The following is a 23,901-nucleotide window of genomic DNA, read 5'->3' as shown; positions in this document are numbered from 1 at the left end:
AGGGTTAGGGGTTAGGGGTTAGGGGTTAGGCTTAGGGTTAGCGTTACGGTTAGGGGTTAGGGGTTAGGGTTAGGGCTAAGGTTAGGGTTAGGGTTAGGGTTAGGGTTAGGGCTAGGGTTAGGGTTAGGGTTAGGGTTACGGCTAGGGTTAGGGTTAGGGTTAGGTTAGGCTTAGGGTTAGGAGTTAGGGTTAGGGTTTCTATTAGGTTAGTTTTAAGGGCTAAGGTTAGTTTTAGGGTTAAGGTTGCGTTAGGGTTAGGATTAGGGTTAGGGTACGACTTAGGGCTAGGGTTAGGGCTAGGGTTAGGGTTAGGGTTTAGGGTTAGGGTTAGGGTTAGGGGTTAGGGGTTAGGGGTTAGGCTTAGGGTTAGCGTTACGGTTAGGGGTTAGGGGTTAGGGTTAGGGCTAAGGTTAGGGTTAGGGTTAGGGTTAGGGTTAGGGCTAGGGTTAGGGTTAGGGTTACGGCTAGGGTTAGGGTTAGGGTTAGTTTAGGCTTAGGGTTAGGAGTTAGGGTTAGGGTTTCTATTAGGTTAGTTTTAAGGGCTAAGGTTAGTTTTAGGGTTAAGGTTGGGTTAGGGTTAGGATTAGGGTTAGGGTACGACTTAGGGCTACGGTTAGGGTTAGGGTTAGGGTTAGGGTTAGGGTTAGGGTTAGGGGTTAGGGGTTAGGCTTAGGGTTAGCGTTACGGTTAGGGGTTAGGGGTTAGGGTTAGGGCTAAGGTTAGGGTTATGGTTAGGGTTAGGGTTAGGGCTAGGGTTAGGGTTAGGGTTAGGGTTACGGCTAGGGTTAGGGTTAGGGTGAGGTTAGGCTTAGGGTTAGGAGTTAGGGTTAGGGTTTCTATTAGGTTAGTTTTAAGGGCTAAGGTTAGTTTTAGGGTTAAGGTTGCGTTAGGGTTAGGATTAGAGGTTGCGTTAGGGTTAGGATTAGGGTTAGGGTACGACTTAGGGCTAGGGTTAGGGCTAGGGTTAGGGTTAGGGTTTAGGGTTAGGGTTAGGGTTAGGGGTTAGGGGTTAGGGGTTAGGCTTAGGGTTAGCGTTACGGTTAGGGGTTAGGGTTTAGGGTTAGGGCTAAGGTTAGGGTTAGGGTTAGGGTTAGGGTTAGGGCTAGGGTTAGGGTTAGGGTTAGGGTTACGGCTAGGGTTAGGGTTAGGGTTAGGTTAGGCTTAGGGTTAGGATTTAGGTTTAGGGTTTCTATTAGGTTAGTTTTAAGGGCTAAGGTTAGTTTTAGGGTTAAGGTTGGGTTAGGGTTAGGATTAGGGTTAGGGTACGACTTAGGGCTAGGGTTAGGGCTAGGGTTAGGGTTAGGGTTAGGGTTAGGGTTTAGGGTTAGGGTTAGGGTTAGGGGTTAGGGTTTAGGGGTTAGGCTTAGGGTTAGCGTTACGGTTAGGGGTTAGGGGTTAGGGTTAGGGCTAAGGTTAGGGTTAGGGTTAGGGTTAGGGTTAGGGCTAGGGTTAGGGTTAGGGTTAGGGTTACGGCTAGGGTTAGGGTTAGGGTTAGGTTAGGCTTAGGGTTAGGAGTTAGGGTTAGGGTTTCTATTAGGTTAGTTTTAAGGGCTAAGGTTAGCTATAGGGTTAAGGTTGGGTTAGGGTTAGGATTAGGGTTAGGGTACGACTTAGGGCTAGGGTTAGGGCTAGGGTTAGGGTTAGGGTTAGGGTTAGGGTTTAGGGTTAGGGTTAGGGTTAGGGGTTAGGGGTTAGGGGTTAGGCTTAGGGTTAGCGTTACGGTTAGGGGTTAGGGGTTAGGGTTAGGGCTAAGGTTAGGGTTAGGGTTAGGGTTAGGGTTAGGGTTAGGGCTAGGGTTAGGGTTACGGCTAGGGTTAGGGTTAGGGTTAGGTTAGGCTTAGTGTTAGGAGTTAGGTTTAGGGTTTCTATTAGGTTAGTTTTAAGGGCTAAGGTTAGTTTTAGGGTTACGGTTGGGTTCGGGTTAGGATTAGGGTTAGGGTACGACTTAGGGCTAGGGTTAGGGCTAGGGTTAGGGTTAGGGTTAGGGTTAGGGTTTAGGGTTATGGTTAGGGTTAGGGGTTAGGGGTTAGGGGTTAGGCTTAGGGTTAGCGTTACGGTTAGGGGTTAGGGGTTAGGGTTAGGGCTAAGGTTAGGGCTAGGGTTAGGGTTAGGGTTAGGGTTACGGCTAGGGTTAGGGTTAGGGTTAGGTTAGGCTTAGGGTTAGGAGTTAGGGTTAGGATTTCTATTAGGTTAGTTTTAAGGGCTAAGGTTAGCTATAGGGTTAAGGTTGGGTTAGGGTTAGGATTAGGATTAGGGTACGACTTAGGGCTAGGGTTAGGGCTAGGGTTAGGGTTAGGGTTAGGGTTAGGGTTTAGGGTTAGGGTTAGGGTTAGGGGTTAGGGGTTAGGGGTTAGGCTTAGGGTTAGCGTTACGGTTAGGGGTTAGGGGTTAGGGTTAGGGCTAAGGTTAGGGTTAGGGTTAGGGTTAGGGCTAGGGTTAGGGTTAGGGTTAGGGTTACGGCTAGGGTTAGGGTTAGGGTTAGGTTAGGCTTAGGGTTAGGAGTTAGGGTTAGGGTTTCTATTAGGTTAGTTTTAAGGGCTAAGGTTAGTTTTAGGGTTAAGGTTGGGTTCGGGTTAGGATTAGGGTTAGGGTACGACTTAGGGCTAGGGTTAGGGTTAGGGTTAGGGTTAGGGTTTAGGGTTATGGTTAGGGTTAGGGGTTAGGGGTTAGGGGTTAGGCTTAGGGTTAGCGTTACGGTTAGGGGTTAGGGGTTAGGGTTAGGGCTAAGGTTAGGGTTAGGGTTAGGGTTAGGGCTAGGGTTAGGGTTAGGGTTAGGGTTAGGGCTAGGGTTAGGGTTAGGGTTAGGTTAGGCTTAGGGTTAGGAGTTAGGGTTAGGGTTTCTATTAGGTTAGTTTTAAGGGCTAAGGTTAGTTTTAGGGTTAAGGTTGGGTTCGGGTTAGGATTAGGGTTAGGGTACGACTTAGGGCTAGGGTTAGGGCTAGGGTTAGGGTTAGGGTTAGGGTTAGGGTTTAGGGTTATGGTTAGGGTTAGGGGTTAGGGGTTAGGGGTTAGGCTTAGGGTTAGCGTTACGGTTAGGGGTTAGGGGTTAGGGTTAGTGCTAAGGTTAGGGTTAGGGTTAGGGTTAGGGTTAGGGCTAGGGTTAGGGTTAGGGTTAGGGTTACGGCTAGGGTTAGGGTTAGGGTTAGGTTAGGCTTAGGGTTAGGAGTTAGGGTTAGGGTTTCTATTAGGTTAATTTTAAGGGCTAAGGTTAGTTTTAGGGTTAAGGTTGCGTTAGGGTTAGGATTAGGGTTAGGGTACGACTTAGGGCTAGGGTTAGGGCTAGGGTTAGGGTTAGGGTTAGGGTTAGGGTTTAGGGTTAGGGTTAGGGTTAGGGGTTAGGGGTTAGGGGTTAGGCTTAGGGTTAGCGTTACGGTTAGGGGTTAGGGGTTAGGGTTAGGGCTAAGGTTAGGGTTAAGGTTAGGGTTAGGGTTAGGGCTAGGGTTAGGGTTAGGGTTAGGGTTACGGCTAGGGTTAGGGTTAGGGTTAGGTTAGGCTTAGGGTTAGGAGTTAAGGTTAGGGTTTCTATTAGGTTAGTTTTAAGGGCTAAGGTTAGTTATAGGGTTAAGGTTGCGTTAGGGTTAGGATTAGGGTTAGGGTACGACTTAGGGCTAGGGTTAGGGTTAGGGTTAGGGTTAGGGTTTAGGGTTATGGTTAGGGTTAGGGGTTAGGGGTTAGGGGTTAGGCTTAGGGTTAGCGTTACGGTTAGGGGTTATGGGTTAGGGTTAGGGCTAAGGTTAGGGTTAGGGTTAGGGTTAGGGTTAGGGCTAGGGTTAGGGTTAGGGTTAGGGTTACGGCTAGGATTAGGGTTAGGGTTACGTTAGGCTTAGGCTTAGGAGTTAGGGTTAGGGTTTCTATTAGGTTAGTTTTAAGGGCTAAGGTTAGTTTTAGGGTTAAGGTTGGGTTAGGGTTAGGATTAGGGTTAGGGTACGACTTAGGGCTAGGGTTAGGGCTAGGGTTAGGGTTAGGGTTAGGGTTAGGGTTTAGGGTTATGGTTAGGGTTAGGGATTAGGGTTTAGGGGTTAGGCTTAGGGTTAGCGTTACGGTTAGGGGTTATGGGTTAGGGTTAGGGCTAAGGTTAGGGTTAGGGTTAGGGTTAGGGTTAGGGCTAGGGTTAGGGTTAGGGTTACGGCTAGGGTTAGGGTTAGGGTTAGTTTAGGCTTAGGGTTAGGAGTTAGGGTTAGGGTTTCTATTAGGTTAGTTTTAAGGGCTAAGGTTAGTTTTAGGGTTAAGGTTGGGTTAGAGTTAGGATTAGGGTTAGGGTACGACTTAGGGCTAGGGTTAGGGCTAGGGTTAGGGCTAGGGTTAGGGTTAGGGTTAGGGTTAGGGTTAGGGTTAGGGGTTAGGGGTTAGGGGTTAGGCTTAGGGTTAGCGTTACGGTTAGGGGTTAGGGGTTAGGGTTAGGGCTAAGGTTAGGGTTAGGGTTAGGGTTAGGGTTAGGGCTAGGGTTAGGGTTAGGGTTAGGGTTACGGCTAGGGTTAGGGTTAGGGTTAGGTTAGGCTTAGGGTTAGGAGTTAGGGTTAGGGTTTCTATTAGGTTAGTTTTAAGGGCTAAGGTTAGTTTTAGGGTTAAGGTTGCGTTAGGGTTAGGATTAGGGTTAGGGTACGACTTAGGGCTAGGGTTAGGGCTAGGGTTAGGGTTAGGGTTTAGGGTTAGGGTTAGGGTTAGGGGTTAGGGGTTAGGGGTTAGGCTTAGGGTTAGCGTTACGGTTAGGGGTTAGGGGTTAGGGTTAGGGCTAAGGTTAGGGTTAGGGTTAGGGTTAGGGTTAGGGCTAGGGTTAGGATTAGGGTTAGGGTTATGGCTAGGGTTAGGGTTAGGGTTAGGTTAGGCTTAGGGTTAGGAGTTAGGGTTAGGGTTTCTATTAGGTTAGTTTTAAGGGCTAAGGTTAGTTTTAGGGTTAAGGTTGGGTTCGGGTTAGGATTAGGGTTAGGGTACGACTTAGGGCTAGGGTTAGGGCTAGGGTTAGGGTTAGGGTTAGGGTTAGGGTTTAGGGTTATGGTTAGGGTTAGGGGTTAGGGGTTAGGGGTTAGGCTTAGGGTTAGCGTTACGGTTAGGGGTTAGGGGTTAGGGTTAGGGCTAAGGTTAGGGTTAGGGTTAGGGTTAGGGTTAGGGCTAGGGTTAGGGTTAGGGTTAGGGTTACGGCTAGGGCTAGGGTTAGGGTTAGGTTAGGCTTAGGGTTAGGAGTTAGGGTTAGGGTTTCTATTAGGTTAGTTTTAAGGGCTAAGGTTAGTTTTAGGGTTAAGGTTGGGTTAGGGTTAGGATTAGGGTTAGGGTACGACTTAGGGCTAGGGTTAGGGCTAGGGTTAGGGTTAGGGTTAGGGTTAGGGTTTAGGGTTATGATTAGGGTTAGGGGTTAGGGGTTAGCGGTTAGGCTTAGGGTTAGCGTTACGGTTAGGGGTTAGGGGTTAGGGTTAGGGCTAAGGTTAGGGTTAGGGTTAGGGTTAGGGTTAGGGCTAGGGCTAGGGTTAGGGTTAGGGTTATGGCTAGGGTTAGGGTTAGGGTTAGGTTAGGCTTAGGGTTAGGGGTTAGGGTTTCTATTAGGTTAGTTTTAAGGGCTAAGGTTAGTTTTAGGGTTAAGGTTGGGTTAGGGTTAGGATTAGGGTTAGGGTACGACTTAGGGCTAGGGTTAGGGCTAGGGTTAGGGTTAGGGTTAGGGTTAGGGTTTAGGGTTATGGTTAGGGTTAGGGGTTAGGGGTTAGGGGTTAGGCTTAGGGTTAGCGTTACGGTTAGGGGTTAGGGGTTAGGGTTAGGGCTAAGGTTAGGGTTAGGGTTAGGGTTAGGGTTAGGGTTAGGATTAGGGTTAGGGTTATGTCTAGGTTTAGGGTTAGGGTTAGGTTAGGCTTAGGGTTAGGGGTTAGGGTTTCTATTAGGTTAGTTTTAAGGGCTAAGGTTAGTTTTAGGGTTAAGGTTGGGTTAGGGTTAGGATTAGGGTTAGGGTACGACTTAGGGCTAGGGTTAGGGCTAGGGTTAGGGTTAGGGTTAGGGTTAGGGTTTAGGGTTATGGTTAGGGTTAGGGGTTAGGGGTTAGGGGTTAGGCTTAGGGTTAGCGTTACGGTTAGGGGTTAGGGGTTAGGGTTAGGGCTAAGGTTAGGGTTAGGGTTAGGGTTAGGGTTAGGGCTAGGGTTAGGGTTAGGGTTAGGGTTATGGCTAGGGTTAGGGTTAGGGTTAGGTTAGGCTTAGGGTTAGGAGTTAGGGTTAGGGTTTCTATTAGGTTAGTTTTAAGGGCTAAGGTTAGTTTTAGGGTTAAGGTTGGGTTCGGGTTAGGATTAGGGTTAGGGTACGAATTAGGGCTAGGGTTAGGGCTAGGGTTAGGGTTAGGGTTAGGGTTAGGGTTTAGGGTTATGGTTAGGGTTAGGGGTTAGGGGTTAGGGGTTAGGCTTAGGGTTAGCGTTACGGTTAGGGGTTAGGGGTTAGGGTTAGGGCTAAGGTTAGGGTTAGGGTTAGGGTTAGGGTTAGGGCTAGGGTTAGGGTTAGGGTTAGGGTTACGGCTAGGGCTAGGGTTAGGGTTAGGTTAGGCTTAGGGTTAGGAGTTAGGGTTAGGGTTTCTATTAGGTTAGTTTTAAGGGCTAAGGTTAGTTTTAGGGTTAAGGTTGGGTTAGGGTTAGGATTAGGGTTAGGGTACGACTTAGGGCTAGGGTTAGGGCTAGGGTTAGGGTTAGGGTTAGGGTTAGGGTTTAGGGTTATGATTAGGGTTAGGGGTTAGGGGTTAGCGGTTAGGCTTAGGGTTAGCGTTACGGTTAGGGGTTAGGGGTTAGGGTTAGGGCTAAGGTTAGGGTTAGGGTTAGGGTTAGGGTTAGGGCTAGGGCTAGGGTTAGGGTTAGGGTTATGGCTAGGGTTAGGGTTAGGGTTAGGTTAGGCTTAGGGTTAGGAGTTAGGGTTAGGTTTTATATTAGGTTAGTTTTAAGGGCTAAGGTTAGTTTTAGGGTTAAGGTTGCGTTAGGGTTAGGATTAGGGTTAGGGTACGACTTAGGGCTAGGGTTAGGGCTAGGGTTAGGGTTAGGGTTAGGGTTAGGGTTTAGGGTTATGGTTAGGGTTAGGGGTTAGGGGTTAGGGGTTAGGCTTAGGGTTAGCGTTACGGTTAGGGGTTAGGGGTTAGGGTTAGGGCTAAGGTTAGGGTTAGGGTTAGGGTTAGGGTTAGGGTTAGGATTAGGGTTAGGGTTATGTCTAGGTTTAGGGTTAGGGTTAGGTTAGGCTTAGGGTTAGGGGTTAGGGTTTCTATTAGGTTAGTTTTAAGGGCTAAGGTTAGTTTTAGGGTTAAGGTTGGGTTAGGGTTAGGATTAGGGTTAGGGTACGACTTAGGGCTAGGGTTAGGGCTAGGGTTAGGGTTAGGGTTAGGGTTAGGGTTTAGGGTTATGGTTAGGGTTAGGGGTTAGGGGTTAGGGGTTAGGCTTAGGGTTAGCGTTACGGTTAGGGGTTAGGGGTTAGGGTTAGGGCTAAGGTTAGGGTTAGGGTTAGGGTTAGGGTTAGGGCTAGAGTTAGGATTAGGGTTAGGGTTATGGCTAGGGTTAGGGTTAGGGTTAGGTTAGGCTTAGGGTTAGGAGTTAGGGTTAGGGTTTCTATTAGGTTAGTTTTAAGGGCTAAGGTTAGTTTTAGGGTTAAGGTTGGGTTCGGGTTAGGATTAGGGTTAGGGTACGAATTAGGGCTAGGGTTAGGGCTAGGGTTAGGGTTAGGGTTAGGGTTAGGGTTTAGGGTTATGGTTAGGGTTAGGGGTTAGGGGTTAGGGGTTAGGCTTAGGGTTTAGCGTTACGGTTAGGGGTTAGGGGTTAGGGTTAGGGCTAAGGTTAGGGTTAGGGTTAGGGTTAGGGTTAGGGCTTGGGTTAGGGTTAGGGTTAGGGTTACGGCTAGGGTTAGGGTTAGGGTTAGGTTAGGCTTAGGGTTAGGAGTTAGGGTTAGGGTTTCTATTAGGTTAGTTTTAAGGGCTAAGGTTAGTTTTAGGGTTAAGGTTGGGTTAGGGTTAGGATTAGGGTTAGGGTACGACTTAGGGCTAGGGTTAGGGCTAGGGTTAGGGTTAGGGTTAGGGTTAGGGTTTAGGGTTATGATTAGGGTTAGGGGTTAGGGGTTAGCGGTTAGGCTTAGGGTTAGCGTTACGGTTAGGGGTTAGGGGTTAGGGTTAGGGCTAAGGTTAGGGTTAGGGTTAGGGTTAGGGTTAGGGCTAGGGCTAGGGTTAGGGTTAGGGTTATGGCTAGGCTTAGGGTTAGGGTTAGGTTAGGCTTAGGGTTAGGAGTTAGGGTTAGGTTTTATATTAGGTTAGTTTTAAGGGCTAAGGTTAGTTTTAGGGTTAAGGTTGGGTTAGGGTTAGGATTAGGGTTAGGGTACGACTTAGGGCTAGGGTTAGGGCTAGGGTTAGGGTTAGGGTTAGGGTTAGAGTTTAGGGTTATGGTTAGGGTTAGGGGATAGGGGTTAGGGGTTAGGCTTAGGGTTAGCGTTACGGTTAGGGGTTAGGGGTTAGGGTTAGGGCTAAGGTTAGGGTTAGGGTTAGGGCTAGGGTTAGGGTTAGGGTTAGGGTTACGGCTAGGGTTAGGGTTAGGGTTAGGTTAGGCTTAGGGTTAGGAGTTAGGGTTAGGGTTTCTATTAGGTTAGTTTTAAGGGCTAAGGTTAGTTTTAGGGTTAAGGTTGGGTTAGGGTTAGGATTAGGGTTAGGGTACGACTTAGGGCTAGGGTTAGGGCTAGGGTTAGGGTTAGGGTTAGGGTTAGGGTTTAGGGTTATGGTTAGGGTTAGGGGTTAGGGGTTAGGGGTTAGGCTTAGGGTTAGCGTTACGGTTAGGGGTTAGGGGTTAGGGTTAGGGCTAAGGTTAGGGTTAGGGGTAGGGTTAGGGTTAGGGCTAGGGTTAGGATTAGGGTTAGGGTTATGGCTAGGGTTAGGGTTAGGTTAGGCTTAGGGTTAGGAGTTAGGGTTAGGGTTTCTATTAGATTAGTTTTAAGGGCTAAGGTTAGTTTTAGGGTTAAGGTTGGGTTAGGGTTAGGATTAGGGTTAGGGTACGACTTAGGGCTAGGGTTAGGGCTAGGGTTAGGGTTAGGGTTAGGGTTAGGGTTTAGGGTTATGGTTTAGGGTTATGATTAGGGTTAGGGGTTAGGGGTTAGGGGTTAGGCTTAGGGTTAGCGTTACGGTTAGGGGTTAGGGGTTAGGGTTAGGGCTAAGGTTAGGGTTAGGGTTAGGGTTAGGGTTAGGGCTAGGGCTAGGGTTAGGGTTAGGGTTAAGGTTACGGCTAGGGTTAGGGTTAGGGTTAGGTTAGGCTTAGGGTTAGGAGTTAGGGTTAGGGTTTCTATTAGGTTAGTTTTAAGCGCTAAGGTTAGTTTTAGGGTTAAGGTTGGGTTAGGGTTAGGATTAGGGTTAGGGTACGACTTAGGGCTAGGGTTAGGTCTAGGGTTAGGGTTAGGGTTAGGGTTAGGGTTAGGGTTTAGGGTTATGGTTAGGGGTTAGGGGTTAGGGGTTAGGCTTAGGGTTAGCGTTACGGTTAGGGGTTAGGGGTTAGGGTTAGGGCTAAGGTTAGGGTTAGGGTTAGGGTTAGGGCTAGGGTTAGGATTAGGGTTAGGGTTACGGCTAGGGTTAGGGTTAGGGTTAGGTTAGGCTTAGGGTTAGGAGTTAGGGTTAGGGTTTCTATTAGGTTAGTTTTAAGGGCTAAGGTTAGTTTTAGGGTTAAGGTTGGGTTAGGGTTAGGATTAGGGTTAGGGTACGACTTAGGGCTAGGGTTAGGGCTAGGGTTAGGGTTAGGGTTAGGGTTAGGGTTTAGGGTTATGGTTAGGGTTAGGGGTTAGGGGTTAGGGGTTAGTCTTAGGGTTAGCGTTACGGTTAGGGGTTAGGGGTTAGGGCTAAGGTTAGGGTTAGGGTTAGGGTTAGGGTTAGGGCTAGGGTTAGGGTTAGGGTTAGGGTTACGGCTAGGGTTAGGGTTAGGGTTAGGTTAGGCTTAGGGTTAGGAGTTAGGGTTAGGGTTTCTATTAGGTTAGTTTTAAGGGCTAAGGTTAGTTTTAGGGTTAAGGTTGGGTGAGGGTTAGGATTAGGGTTAGGGTACGACTTAGGGCTAGGGTTAGGGCTAGGGTTAGGGTTAGGGTTAGGGTTAGGGTTAGGGTTTAGGGTTATGGTTAGGGTTAGGGGTTAGGGGTTAGGGGTTAGGCTTAGGGTTAGCGTTACGGTTAGGGGTTAGGTGTTAGGGTTAGGGCTAAGGTTAGGGTTAGGGTTAGGGTTAGGGTTACGGCTAGGGTTAGGGTTAGGGTTACGGCTAGGGTTAGGGTTAGGGTTAGGTTAGGCTTAGGGTTAGGAGTTAGGGTTAGGGTTTCTATTAGGTTAGTTTTAAGGGCTAAGGTTAGTTTTAGGGTTAAGGTTGGGTTAGGGTTAGGATTAGGGTTAGGGTACGACTTAGGGCTAGGGTTAGGGCTAGGGTTAGGGTTAGGGTTAGGGTTTAGGGTTATGGTTAGGGTTAGGGGTTAGGGGTTAGGGGTTAGGCTTAGGGTTAGCGTTACGGTTAGGGGTTAGGGTTAGTGCTAAGGTTAGGGTTAGGGTTAGGGTTAGGGTTAGGGCTAGGGTTAGGGTTAGGGTTAGGGTTAGGGTTACGGCTAGGGTTAGGGTTAGGGTTAGGTTAGGCTTAGGGTTAGGAGTTAGGTTTAGGGTTTCTATTAGGTTAGTTTTAAGGGCTAAGGTTAGTTTTAGGGTTAAGGTTGGGTTAGGGTTAGGATTAGGGTTAGGGTACGACTTAGGGCTAGGGTTAGGTCTAGGGTTAGGGTTAGGGTTAGGGTTAGGGTTTAGGGTTATGGTTAGGGTTAGGGGTTAGGGGTTAGGGGTTAGGCTTAGGGTTAGCGTTACGGTTAGGGGTTAGGGTTAGGGCTAAGGTTAGGGTTAGGGTTAGGGTTAGGGCTAGGGTTAGGGTTAGGGTTAGGGTTACGGCTAGGGTTAGGGTTAGGGTTAGGTTAGGCTTAGGGTTAGGAGTTAGGGTTAGGGTTTGTATTAGGTTAGTTTTAAGGGTTAAGGTTAGTTTTAGGGTTAAGGTTGGTTTAGGGTTAGGATTAGGGTTAGGGTACGACTTAGGGCTAGGGTTAGGTCTAGGGTTAGGGTTAGGGTTAGGGTTAGGGTTTAGGGTTATGGTTAGGGTTAGGGGTTAGGGGTTAGGGGTTAGGCTTAGGGTTAGCGTTACGGTTAGGGGTTAGGGTTAGGGCTAAGGTTAGGGTTAGGGTTAGGGTTAGGGTTAGGGCTAGGGTTAGGGTTAGGGTTAGGGTTACGGCTAGGGTTAGGGTTAGGGTTAGGTTAGGCTTAGGGTTAGGAGTTAGGGTTAGGGTTTCTATTAGATTAGTTTTAAGGGCTAAGGTTAGTTTTAGGGTTAAGGTTGGGTTAGGGTTAGGATTAGGGTTAGGGTACGACTTAGGGCTAGGGTTAGGGCTAGGGTTAGGGTTAGGGTTAGGGTTAGGGTTTAGGGTTATGGTTTAGGGTTATGATTAGGGTTAGGGGTTAGGGGTTAGGGGTTAGGCTTAGGGTTAGCGTTACGGTTAGGGGTTAGGGGTTAGGGTTAGGGCTAAGGTTAGGGTTAGGGTTAGGGTTAGGGTTAGGGCTAGGGCTAGGGTTAGGGTTAGGGTTAAGGTTACGGCTAGGGTTAGGGTTAGGGTTAGGTTAGGCTTAGGGTTAGGAGTTAGGGTTAGGGTTTCTATTAGGTTAGTTTTAAGCGCTAAGGTTAGTTTTAGGGTTAAGGTTGGGTTAGGGTTAGGATTAGGGTTAGGGTACGACTTAGGGCTAGGGTTAGGTCTAGGGTTAGGGTTAGGGTTAGGGTTAGGGTTAGGGTTTAGGGTTATGGTTAGGGGTTAGGGGTTAGGGGTTAGGCTTAGGGTTAGCGTTACGGTTAGGGGTTAGGGGTTAGGGTTAGGGCTAAGGTTAGGGTTAGGGTTAGGGTTAGGGCTAGGGTTAGGATTAGGGTTAGGGTTACGGCTAGGGTTAGGGTTAGGGTTAGGTTAGGCTTAGGGTTAGGAGTTAGGGTTAGGGTTTCTATTAGGTTAGTTTTAAGGGCTAAGGTTAGTTTTAGGGTTAAGGTTGGGTTAGGGTTAGGATTAGGGTTAGGGTACGACTTAGGGCTAGGGTTAGGGCTAGGGTTAGGGTTAGGGTTAGGGTTAGGGTTTAGGGTTATGGTTAGGGTTAGGGGTTAGGGGTTAGGGGTTAGTCTTAGGGTTAGCGTTACGGTTAGGGGTTAGGGGTTAGGGCTAAGGTTAGGGTTAGGGTTAGGGTTAGGGTTAGGGCTAGGGTTAGGGTTAGGGTTAGGGTTACGGCTAGGGTTAGGGTTAGGGTTAGGTTAGGCTTAGGGTTAGGAGTTAGGGTTAGGGTTTCTATTAGGTTAGTTTTAAGGGCTAAGGTTAGTTTTAGGGTTAAGGTTGGGTGAGGGTTAGGATTAGGGTTAGGGTACGACTTAGGGCTAGGGTTAGGGCTAGGGTTAGGGTTAGGGTTAGGGTTAGGGTTAGGGTTTAGGGTTATGGTTAGGGTTAGGGGTTAGGGGTTAGGGGTTAGGCTTAGGGTTAGCGTTACGGTTAGGGGTTAGGTGTTAGGGTTAGGGCTAAGGTTAGGGTTAGGGTTAGGGTTAGGGTTACGGCTAGGGTTAGGGTTAGGGTTACGGCTAGGGTTAGGGTTAGGGTTAGGTTAGGCTTAGGGTTAGGAGTTAGGGTTAGGGTTTCTATTAGGTTAGTTTTAAGGGCTAAGGTTAGTTTTAGGGTTAAGGTTGGGTTAGGGTTAGGATTAGGGTTAGGGTACGACTTAGGGCTAGGGTTAGGGCTAGGGTTAGGGTTAGGGTTAGGGTTTAGGGTTATGGTTAGGGTTAGGGGTTAGGGGTTAGGGGTTAGGCTTAGGGTTAGCGTTACGGTTAGGGGTTAGGGTTAGTGCTAAGGTTAGGGTTAGGGTTAGGGTTAGGGTTAGGGCTAGGGTTAGGGTTAGGGTTAGGGTTAGGGTTACGGCTAGGGTTAGGGTTAGGGTTAGGTTAGGCTTAGGGTTAGGAGTTAGGTTTAGGGTTTCTATTAGGTTAGTTTTAAGGGCTAAGGTTAGTTTTAGGGTTAAGGTTGGGTTAGGGTTAGGATTAGGGTTAGGGTACGACTTAGGGCTAGGGTTAGGTCTAGGGTTAGGGTTAGGGTTAGGGTTAGGGTTTAGGGTTATGGTTAGGGTTAGGGGTTAGGGGTTAGGGGTTAGGCTTAGGGTTAGCGTTACGGTTAGGGGTTAGGGTTAGGGCTAAGGTTAGGGTTAGGGTTAGGGTTAGGGCTAGGGTTAGGGTTAGGGTTAGGGTTACGGCTAGGGTTAGGGTTAGGGTTAGGTTAGGCTTAGGGTTAGGAGTTAGGGTTAGGGTTTGTATTAGGTTAGTTTTAAGGGTTAAGGTTAGTTTTAGGGTTAAGGTTGGTTTAGGGTTAGGATTAGGGTTAGGGTACGACTTAGGGCTAGGGTTAGGTCTAGGGTTAGGGTTAGGGTTAGGGTTAGGGTTTAGGGTTATGGTTAGGGTTAGGGGTTAGGGGTTAGGGGTTAGGCTTAGGGTTAGCGTTACGGTTAGGGGTTAGGGTTAGGGCTAAGGTTAGGGTTAGGGTTAGGGTTAGGGTTAGGGCTAGGGTTAGGGTTAGGGTTAGGGTTACGGCTAGGGTTAGGGTTAGGGTTAGGTTAGGCTTAGGGTTAGGAGTTAGGGTTAGGGTTTCTATTCGGTTAGTTTTAAGGGCTAAGGTTAGTTTTAGGGTTAAGGTTGGGTGAGGGTTAGGATTAGGGTTAGGGTACGACTTAGGGCTAGGGTTAGGGCTAGGGTTAGGGTTAGGGTTAGGGTTAGGGTTAGGGTTTAGGGTTATGGTTAGGGTTAGGGGTTAGGGGTTAGGGGTTAGGCTTAGGGTTAGCGTTACAGTTAGGGGTTAGGGGTTAGGGTTAGGGCTAAGGTTAGGGTTAGGGTTAGGGTTAGGGTTACGGCTAGGGTTAGGGTTAGGGTTACGGCTAGGGTTAGGGTTAGGGTTAGGTTAGGCTTAGGGTTAGGAGTTAGGGTTAGGGTTTCTATTAGGTTAGTTTTAAGGGCTAAGGTTAGTTTTAGGGTTAAGGTTGGGTTAGGGTTAGGATTAGGGTTAGGGTACGACTTAGGGCTAGGGTTAGGGCTAGGGTTAGGGTTAGGGTTAGGGTTTAGGGTTATGGTTAGGGTTAGGGGTTAGGGGTTAGGGGTTAGGCTTAGGGTTAGCGTTACGGTTAGGGGTTAGGGTTAGTGCTAAGGTTAGGGTTAGGGTTAGGGTTAGGGTTAGGGCTAGGGTTAGGGTTAGGGTTAGGGTTAGGGTTACGGCTAGGGTTAGGGTTAGGGTTAGGTTAGGCTTAGGGTTAGGAGTTAGGTTTAGGGTTTCTATTAGGTTAGTTTTAAGGGCTAAGGTTAGTTTTAGGGTTAAGGTTGGGTTAGGGTTAGGATTAGGGTTAGGGTACGACTTAGGGCTAGGGTTAGGTCTAGGGTTAGGGTTAGGGTTAGGGTTAGGGTTTAGGGTTATGGTTAGGGTTAGGGGTTAGGGGTTAGGGGTTAGGCTTAGGGTTAGCGTTACGGTTAGGGGTTAGGGTTAGGGCTAAGGTTAGGGTTAGGGTTAGGGTTAGGGCTAGGGTTAGGGTTAGGGTTAGGGTTACGGCTAGGGTTAGGGTTAGGGTTAGGTTAGGCTTAGGGTTAGGAGTTAGGGTTAGGGTTTGTATTAGGTTAGTTTTAAGGGTTAAGGTTAGTTTTAGGGTTAAGGTTGGGTTAGGGTTAGGATTAGGGTTAGGGTACGACTTAGGGCTAGGGTTAGGTCTAGGGTTAGGGTTAGGGTTAGGGTTAGGGTTTAGGGTTATGGTTAGGGTTAGGGGTTAGGGGTTAGGGGTTAGGCTTAGGGTTAGCGTTACGGTTAGGGGTTAGGGTTAGGGCTAAGGTTAGGGTTAGGGTTAGGGTTAGGGTTAGGGCTAGGGTTAGGGTTAGGGTTAGGGTTACGGCTAGGGTTAGGGTTAGGGTTAGGTTAGGCTTAGGGTTAGGAGTTAGGGTTAGGGTTTCTATTAGGTTAGTTTTAAGGGCTAAGGTTAGTTTTAGGGTTAAGGTTGGGTTAGGGTTAGGATTAGGGTTAGGGTACGACTTAGGGCTAGGGTTAGGGCTAGGGTTAGGGTTAGGGTTAGGGTTAGGGGTTAGGGTTAGGGGTTAGGGGTTAGGGGTTAGGCTTAGGGTTAGCGTTACGGTTAGGGGTTAGGGGTTAGGGTTAAGGCTAAGGTTAGGGTTAGGGTTAGGGTTAGGGTTAGGGCTAGGGTTAGGGTTAGGGTTAGGGTTACGGCTAGGGTTAGGGTTAGGGTTAGGTTAGGCTTAGCGTTAGGAGTTAGGGTTAGGGTTTCTATTAGGTTAGTTTTAAGGGCTAAGGTTAGTTTTAGGGTTAAGGTTGGGTTAGGGTTAGGATTAGGGTTAGGGTACGACTTAGGGCTAGGGTTAGGGCTAGGGTTAGGGTTAGGGTTAGGGTTAGGGTTTAGGGTTATGGTTAGGGTTAGGGGTTAGGGGTTAGGGGTTAGGCTTAGGGTTAGCGTTACGGTTAGGGGTTAGGGGTTAGGGTTAGGTCTAAGGTTAGGGTTAGGGTTAGGGTTAGGGTTAGGGCTAGGGCTAGGGTTAGGGTTAGGGTTAGGGTTACGGCTAGGGTTAGGGTTAGGGTTAGGTTAGGCTTAGGGTTAGGAGATAGGGTTAGGGTTTCTATTAGGTTAGTTTTAAGGGCTAAGGTTAGTTTTAGTGTTAAGGTTGGGTGAGGGTTAGGATTAGGGTTAGGGTACGACTTAGGGCTAGGGTTAGGGCTAGGGTTAGGGTTAGGGTTAGGGTTAGGGTTTAGGGTTATGGTTAGGGTTAGGGGTTAGGGGTTAGGCTTAGGGTTAGCGTTACGGTTAGGGGTTAGGGGTTAGGGTTAGGGCTAAGGTTAGGGTTAGGGTTAGGGTTAGGGTTAGGGCTAGGGTTAGGATTAGGGTTAGGGTTACGGCTAGGGTTAGGGTTAGGGTTAGGTTAGGCTTAGGGTTAGGAGTTAGGTTTAGGGTTTCTATTAGGTTTGTTTTAAGGGCTAAGGTTAGTTTTAGGGTTAAGGTTGGGTTAGGGTTAGGATTAGGGTTAGGGTACGACTTAGGGCTAGGGTTAGGTCTAGGGTTAGGGTTAGGGTTAGGGTTAGGGTTTAGGGTTATGGTTAGCGTTAGGGGTTAGGGGTTAGGCTTAGGGTTAGCGTTACGGTTAGGGGTTAGGGTTAGGGCTAAGGTTAGGGTTAGGGTTAGGGTTAGGGTTAGGGCTAGGGTTAGGGTTAGGGTTAGGGTTACGGCTAGGGTTAGGGTTAGGGTTAGGTTAGGCTTAGGGTTAGGAGTTAGGGTTAGGGTTTCTATTAGGTTAGTTTTAAGGGCTAAGGTTAGTTTTAGGTTTAAGGTTGGGTTAGGGTTAGGATTAGGGTTAGGGTACGACTTAGGGCTAGGTTTAGGGCTAGGGTTAGGGTTAGGGTTTAGGGTTATGGTTAGGGTTAGGGGTTAGGGGTTAGGGGTTAGGCGTAGGGTTAGCGTTACGGTTAGGGGTTAGGGGTTAGGGTTAGGGCTAAGGTTAGGGTTAGGGTTAGGGTTAGGGTTAGGGCTAGGGTTAGGGTTAGGGTTAGGGTTACGGCTAGGGTTAGGGTTAGGGTTAGGTTAGGCTTAGGGTTAGGAGTTAGGGTTAGGGTTTCTATTAGGTTAGTTTTAAGGGCTAAGGTTAGTTTTAGGGTTAAGGTTGGGTTCGGGTTAGGATTAGGGTTAGGGTACGACTTAGGGCTAGGGTTAGGGCTAGGGTTAGGGTTAGGGTTAGGGTTAGGGTTTAGGGTTATGATTAGGGTTAGGGGTTAGGGGTTAGGGGTTAGGCTTAGGGTTAGCGTTACGGTTAGGGGTTAGGGGTTAGGGTTAGGGCTAAGGTTAGGGTTAGGGTTAGGGTTAGGTTTAGGGCTAGGGCTAGGGTTAGGGTTAGGGTTACGGCTAGGGTTAGGGTTAGGGTTAGGTTAGGCTTAGGGTTAGGAGTTAGGGTTAGGGTTTCTATTAGGTTAGTTTTAAGGGCTAAGGTTAGTTTTAGGGTTAAGGTTGGGTTAGGGTTAGGATTAGGGTTAGGGTACGACTTAGGGCTAGGGTTAGGGCTAGGGTTAGGGTTAGGGTTAGGGTTAGGGTTTAGGGTTATGGTTAGGGTTAGGGGTTAGGGGTTAGGGGTTAGGCTTAGGGTTAGCATTACGGTTAGGGGTTAGGGGTTAGGGTTAGGGCTAAGGTTAGGGTTAGGGTTAGGGTTAGGGTTAGGGCTAGGGTTAGGGTTAGGGTTAGGGTTAGGGTTACGGCTAGGGTTAGGGTTAGGGTTAGGTTAGGCTTAGGGTTAGGAGTTAGTGTTAGGGTTTCTATTAGGTTAGTTTTAAGGGCTAAGGTTAGTTTTAGGGTTAAGGTTGGGTTAGGGTTAGGATTAGGGTTAGGGTACGACTTAGGGCTAGGGTTAGGGCTAGGGTTAGGGTTAGGGTTAGGGTTAGGGTTTAGGGTTATGGTTAGGGTTAGGGGTTAGGGGTTAGGGGTTAGGCTTAGGGTTAGCGTTACGGTTAGGGGTTAGGGGTTAGGGTTAGGGCTAAGGTTAGGGTTAGGGTTAGGGTTAGGGTTAGGGCTAGGGCTAGGGTTAGGGTTAGGGTTATGGTTACGGCTAGGGTTAGGGTTAGGGTTAGGATAGGCTTAGGGTTAGGAGTTAGGGTTAGGGTTTCTATTAGGTTAGTTTTAAGGGCTAAGGTTAGTTTTAGGGTTAAGGTTGGGTTAGGGTTAGGATTAGGGTTAGGGTACGACTTAGGGCTAGGGTTAGTGTTAGGGTTAGGGTTAGGGTTTAGGGTTATGGTTAGGGTTAGGGGTTAGGGGTTAGGGGTTAGGCTTCGGGTTAGCGTTACGGTTAGGGGTTAGGGGTTAGGGTTAGGGCTAAGGTTAGGGTTAGGGTTAGGATTAGGGTTACAGCTAGCGCTAGGGTTAGGGTTAGGGTTAGGGTTACGGCTAGGGTTAGGGTTAGGGTTAGGTTAGGCTTAGGGTTAGGAGTTAGGGTTAGGGTTTCTATTAGGTTAGTTTTAAGGGCTAAGGTTAGTTTTATGGTTAAGGTTGGGTTAGGGTGAGGATTAGGGTTAGGGTACAACTTAGGGCTAGGGTTAGGGCTAGGGTTAGGGTTAGGGTTAGGGTTAGGGTTTAGGGTTATGATTAGGGTTAGGGGTTAGGGGTTAGGGGTTAGGCTTAGGGTTAGCGTTACGGTTAGGGGTTAGGGGTTAGGGTTAGGGCTAAGGTTAGGGTTAGGGTTAGGGTTAGGGTTAGGGCTAGGGCTAGGGTTAGGGTTAGGGTTAGGGTTACAGCTAGGGTTAGGGTTAGGGTTAGGTTAGGCTTAGGGTTAGGAGTTAGGGTTAGGGTTTCTATTAGGTTAGTTTAAAGGGCTAAGGTTAGTTTTAGGGTTAAGGTTGGGTTAGGGTTAGGATTAGGGTTAGGGTACGACTTAGGGCTAGGGTTAGGGCTAGGGTTAGGGTTAGGGTTAGGGTTAGGGTTAGGGTTTAGGGTTATGATTAGGGTTAGGGGGTAGGGGTTAGGGGTTAGGGTTAGGGCTAAGGTTAGGGTTAGGAGTTAGGTGTTAGGGTTAGGGTTATGGTTAGGGTTAGGGCTAGGGTTAGGATTAGGGTTAGGGTTAGGTTAGGCTTAGGGTTAGGAGTTAGGGTTAGGGTTTCTATTAGGTTAGTTTTAAGGGCTAAGGTTAGTTTTAGGGTTAAGGTTGGGTTAGGGTTAGGATTAGGGTTAGGGTACGACTTAGGGCTAGGGTTAGGGCTAGGGTTAGGGTTAGGGTTAGGGTTAGGGTTTAGGGTTAGGGTTAGGGGTTAGGGGTTAGGGGTTAGGCTTAGGGTTAGCGTTACGGTTAGGGGTTAGGGGTTAGGGTTAGGGCTAAGGTTAGGGTTAGGTATGGGTTAGGGTTAGGGCTAGGGCTAGGGTTAGGGTGAGGGTTAGGGTTACGGCTAGGGTTAGGGTTAGGGTTAGGTTAGGCTTAGGGTTAGGAGTTAGGGTTAGGGTTTCTATTAGGTTAGTTTTAAGGGCTAAGGTTAGTTTTAGGGTTAAGGTTGGGTAAGGGTTAGGATTAGGGTAAGGGTACGACTTAGGGCTAGGGTTAGGGCTAGGGTTAGGGTTAGGGTTAGGGTTTAGGGTTATGGTTAGGGTTAGGGGTTAGGGGTTAGGGGTTAGGCTTAGGGTTAGCGTTACGGTTAGGGGTTAGGGGTTAGGGTTAGGGCTAAGGTCAGGGTTAGGGTTAGGGTTAGGGTTAGGGCTAGGGTTAGGGTTAGGGTTAGGGTTATGGCTAGGGTTAGGGTTAGGGTTAGGTTAGGCTTAGGGTTAGGAGTTAGGGTTAGGGTTTCTATTAGGTTAGTTTTAAGGGCTAAGGTTAGTTTTAGGGTTAAGGTTGGGTTAGGGTTAGGATTAGGGTTAGGGTACGACTTAGGGCTAGGGTTAGGGCTAGGGTTAGGGTTAGGGTTAGGGTTAGGGTTTAGGGTTATGGTTAGGGTTAGGGGTTAGGGGTTAGGGGTTAGGCTTAGGGTTAGCGTTACGGTTAGGGGTTAGGGGTTAGGGTTAGGGCTAAGGTTAGGGTTAGGGTTAGGGTTAGGGTTAGGGCTAGGGTTAGGGTTAGGGTTAGGGTTACGGCTAGGGTTAGGGTTAGGGTTAGGTTAGGCTTAGGGTTAGGAGTTAGGGTTAGGGTTTCTATTAGGTGAGTTTTAAGGGCTAAGGTTAGTTTTAGGGTTAAGGTTGGGTTAGGGTTAGGATTAGGGTTAGGGTACGACTTAGGGCTAGGGTTAGGGCTAGGGTTAGGGTTAGGGTTATGGTTAGGGTTAGGGTTTAGGGTTATGGTTAGGGTTAGGGGTTAGGGGTTAGGGGTTAGGCTTAGGGTTAGCGTTACGGTTAGGGGTTAGGGGTTAGGGTTAGGGCTAAGGTTAGGGTTAGGGTTAGGGTTAGGGTTAGGGCTAGGGTTAGGGTTAGGGTTACGGCTAGGGTTAGGGTTAGGGTTAGGTTAGTCTTAGGGTTAGGAGTTAGGGTTAGGGTTTCTATTAGGTTAGTTTTAAGGGCTAAGGTTAGTTTTAGGGTTAAGGTTGGGTAAGGGTTAGGATTAGGGGAAGGGTACGACTTAGGGCTAGGGTTAGGGCTAGGGTTAGGGTTAGGGTTAGGGTTAGGGTTTAGGGTTATGGTTAGGGTTAGGGGTTAGGGGTTAGGGGTTAGGCTTAGGGTTAGCGTTACGGTTAGGGGTTAGGGGTTAGGGTTAGGGCTAAGGTTAGGGTTAGGGTTAGGGTTAGGGTTAGGGCTAGGGTTAGGGTTAGGGTTACGGCTAGGGTTAGGGTTAGGGTTAGGTTAGGCTTAGGGTTAGGAGTTAGGGTTAGGGTTTCTATTAGGTGAGTTTTAAGGGCTAAGGTTAGTTTTAGGGTTAAGGTTGGGTTAGGGTTAGGATTAGGGTTAGGGTACGACTTAGGGCTAGGGTTAGGGCTAGGGTTAGGGTTAGGGTTAGGGTTAGGGTTTAGGGTTATGGTTAGGGTTAGGGGTTAGGGGTTAGGGGTTAGGCTTAGGGTTAGCGTTACGGTTAGGGGTTAGGGGTTAGGGTTAGGGCTAAGGTTAGGGTTAGGGTTAGGGTTAGGGCTAGGGTTAGGGTTAGGGTTAGGGTTAGGGTTACGGCTAGGGTTAGGGTTAGGGTTAGGTTAGGCTTAGGGTTAGGAGTTAGGGTTAGGGTTTCTATTAGGTTAGTTTTAAGGGCTAAGGTTAGTTTTAGGGTTAAGGTTGGGTTAGGGTTAGGATTAGGGTTAGGGTACGACTTAGTGCAAGGGTTACGGCTAGGGTTAGGGTTAGGGTTTAGGGTTACGGTTAGGGTTAGGGGTTAGGGGTTAGGGGTTAGGCTTAGGGTTAGCGTTACGGTTAGGGGTTAGGGGTTAGGGTTAGGGCTAAGGTTAGGGTTAGGGTTAGGGTTAGGGTTAGGGTTAGGGCTAGGGCTAGGGTTAGGGTTAGGGTTAGGGTTACGGCTAGGGTTAGGGTTAGGGTTAGGTTAGGCTTAGGGTTAGGAGATAGGGTTAAGGTTTCTATTAGGTTAGTTTTAAGGGCTAAGGTTAGTTTTAGGGTTAAGGTTGGGTGAGGGTTAGGATTAGGGTTAGGGTACGACTTAGGGCTAGGGTTAGGGCTAGGGTTAGGGTTAGGGTTAGGGTTAGGGTTTAGGGTTATGGTTAGGGTTAGGGGTTAGGGGTTAGGGGTTAGGCTTAGGGTTAGCGTTACGGTTAGGGGTTAGGGGTTAGGGTTAGGGCTAAGGTTAGGGTTAGGGTTAGGGTTAGGGTTAGGGCTAGGGTTAGGATTAGGGTTAGGGTTACGGCTAGGGTTAGGGTTAGGGTTAGGTTAGGCTTAGGGTTAGGAGTTAGGGTTAGGGTTTCTATTAGGTTAGTTTTAAGGGCTAAGGTTAGTTTTAGGGTTAAGGTTGGGTGAGGGTTAGGATTAGGGTTAGGGTACGACTTAGGGCTAGGGTTAGGGCTAGGGTTAGGGTTAGGGTTTAGGTTTATGGTTAGGGTTAGGGGTTAGGGGTTAGGGGTTAGGCTTAGGGTTAGCATTACGGTTAGGGGTTAGGGGTTAGGGTTAGGGCTAAGGTTAGGGTTAGGGTTAGGGTTAGGGTTAGGGCTAGGGTTAGGGTTAGGGTTAGGGTTAGGGTTTAGGGTTATGGTTAGGGTTAGGGGTTAGGGGTTAGGGGTTAGGCTTAGGGTTAGCGTTACGGTTAGGGGTTAGGGGTTAGGGTTAGGGCTAAGGTTAGGGTTAGGGTTAGGGCTAGGGCTAGGGTTAGGGTTAGGGTTAGGGTTACGGCTAGGGTTAGGGTTAGGGTTAGGTTAGGCTTAGGGTTAGGAGTTAGTGTTAGGGTTTCTATTAGGTTAGTTTTAAGGGCTAAGGTTAGTTTTAGGGTTAAGGTTGGGTTAGGGTTAGGATTAGGGTTAGGGTACGACTTAGGGCTAGGGTTAGGGCTAGGGTTAGGGTTAGGGTTAGGGTTAGGGTTTAGGGTTATGGTTAGGGTTAGGGGTTAGGGGTTAGGGGTTAGGCTTAGGGTTAGCGTTACGGTTAGGGGTTAGGGGTTAGGGTTAGGGCTAAGGTTAGGGTTAGGGTTAGGGTTAGGGTTAGGGCTAGGGCTAGGGTTAGGGTTAGGGCTAGGGTTACGGCTAGGGTTAGGGTTAGGGTTAGGTTAGGCTTAGGGTTAGGAGTTAGGGTTAGGGTTTCTATTAGGTTAGTTTTAAGGGCTAAGATTAGTTTTAGGGTTAAGGTTGGGTTAGGGTTAGGATTAGGGTTAGGGTACGACTTAGGGCTAGGGTTAGGGCTAGGGTTAGGGTTAGGGTTAGGGTTAGGGTTTAGGGTTATGATTAGGGTTAGGGGTTAGGGGTTAGGGGTTAGGCTTAGGGTTAGCGTTACGGTTAGGGGTTAGGGGTTAGGGTTAGGGCTAAGGTTAGGGTTAGGGTTAGGGCTAGGGTTAGGGTTAGGGTTAGGGTTACGGCTAGGGTTAGGGTTAGGGTTAGGGTTAGGGTTAGGTTAGGCTTAGGGTTAGGAGTTAGGGTTAGGGTTTCTATTAGGTTAGTTTTAAGGGCTAAGGTTAGTTTTAGGGTTAAGGTTGGGTTAGGGTTAGGATTAGGGTTAGGGTACGACTTAGGGCTACGGTTAGGGCTAGGGTTAGGGCTAGGGTTAGGGTTAGGGTTAGGGTTAGGGTTTAGGGTTATGGTTAGGGTTAGGGGTTAGGGGTTAGGGGTTAGGCTTAGGGTTAGTGTTACGGTTAGGGGTTAGGGGTTAGGGTTAGTGCTAAGGTTAGGGTTAGGGTTAGGGTTAGGGTTAGGGTTACGGCTAGGGTTAGGGTTAGGGTTAGGTTAGGCTTAGGGTTAGGAGTTAGGGTTAGGGTTTCTATTAGGTTAGTTTTAAGGGCTAAGGTTAGTTTTAGGGTTAAGGTTGGGTTAGGGTTAGGATTAGGGTTAGGGTACGACTTAGGGCTAGGGTTAGGGCTAGGGTTAGGGTTAGGGTTAGGGTTAGGGTTTAGGGTTATGGTTAGGGTTAGGGGTTAGGGGTTAGGGGTTAGGCTTAGGGTTAGCGTTACGGTTAGGGGTTAGGGGATAGGGTTAGGGCTAAGGTTAGGGTTAGGGTTAGGGTTAGGGCTAGGGTTAGGGTTAGGGTTACGGCTAGGGTTAGGGTTAGGGTTAGGTTAGGCTTAGGGTTAGGAGTTAGGGTTAGGGTTTCTATTAGGTTAGTTTTAAGGTCTAAGGTTAGTTTTAGGGTTAAGGTTGGGTGAGGGTTAGAATTAGGGTTAGGGTACGACTTAGGGCTAGGGTTAGGGCTAGGGTTAGGGTTAGGGTTAGGGTTAGGGTTTAGGGTTATGGTTAGGGTTAGGGGTTAGGGGTTAGGGGTTAGGCTTAGGGTTAGCGTTACGGTTAGGGGTTAGGGGTTAGGGTTAGGGCTAAGGTTAGGGTTAGGGTTAGGGTTAGGGTTAGGGCTAGGGTTAGGGTTAGGGTTAGGGTTACGGCTAGGGTTAGGGTTAGGGTTAGGTTAGGCTTAGGGTTAGGAGTTAGGGTTAGGGTTTCTATTAGGTTAGTTTTAAGGGCTAAGGTTAGTTTTAGGGTTAAGGTTGGGTTAGTGTTAGGATTAGGGTTAGGGTACGACTTAGGGCTAGGGTTAGGGCTAGGGTTAGGGTTAGGGTTAGGGTTAGGGTTAGGGTTTAGGGTTAGGGTTAGGGTTAGGGGTTAGGGGTTAGGGGTTAGGCTTAGGGTTAGCGTTACGGTTAGGGGTTAGGGGTTAGGGTTAGGGCTAAGGTTAGGGTTAGGGTTAGGGTTAGGGTTAGGGCTAGGGTTAGGGTTAGGGTTACGGCTAGGGTTAGGGTTAGGGTTAGGTTAGGCTTAGGGTTAGGAGTTAGGGTTAGGGTTTCTATTAGGTTAGTTTTAAGG

The 23,901-nt window shown here is 48.4% G+C and overlaps 1 long non-coding RNA gene across 1 annotated transcript in view; it reads right to left on the bottom strand.

Moving 5' to 3' along the window:
• LOC142042886 (uncharacterized) overlaps positions 1–23,901 on the bottom strand; it is a 660,791-nt gene that overhangs the window by 182,684 nt on the left and 454,206 nt on the right. The window lies entirely within an intron of this gene.

This window comes from Buteo buteo, chromosome 21 (genome assembly GCF_964188355.1).
Source record: "Buteo buteo chromosome 21, bButBut1.hap1.1, whole genome shotgun sequence".
In the NCBI taxonomy this organism is placed as follows: Eukaryota; Metazoa; Chordata; class Aves; order Accipitriformes; family Accipitridae; genus Buteo; species Buteo buteo.
The sequence above is the reverse complement of the archived record's forward strand: the minus strand, read 5'-3'. Positions and strand labels throughout refer to the sequence as shown.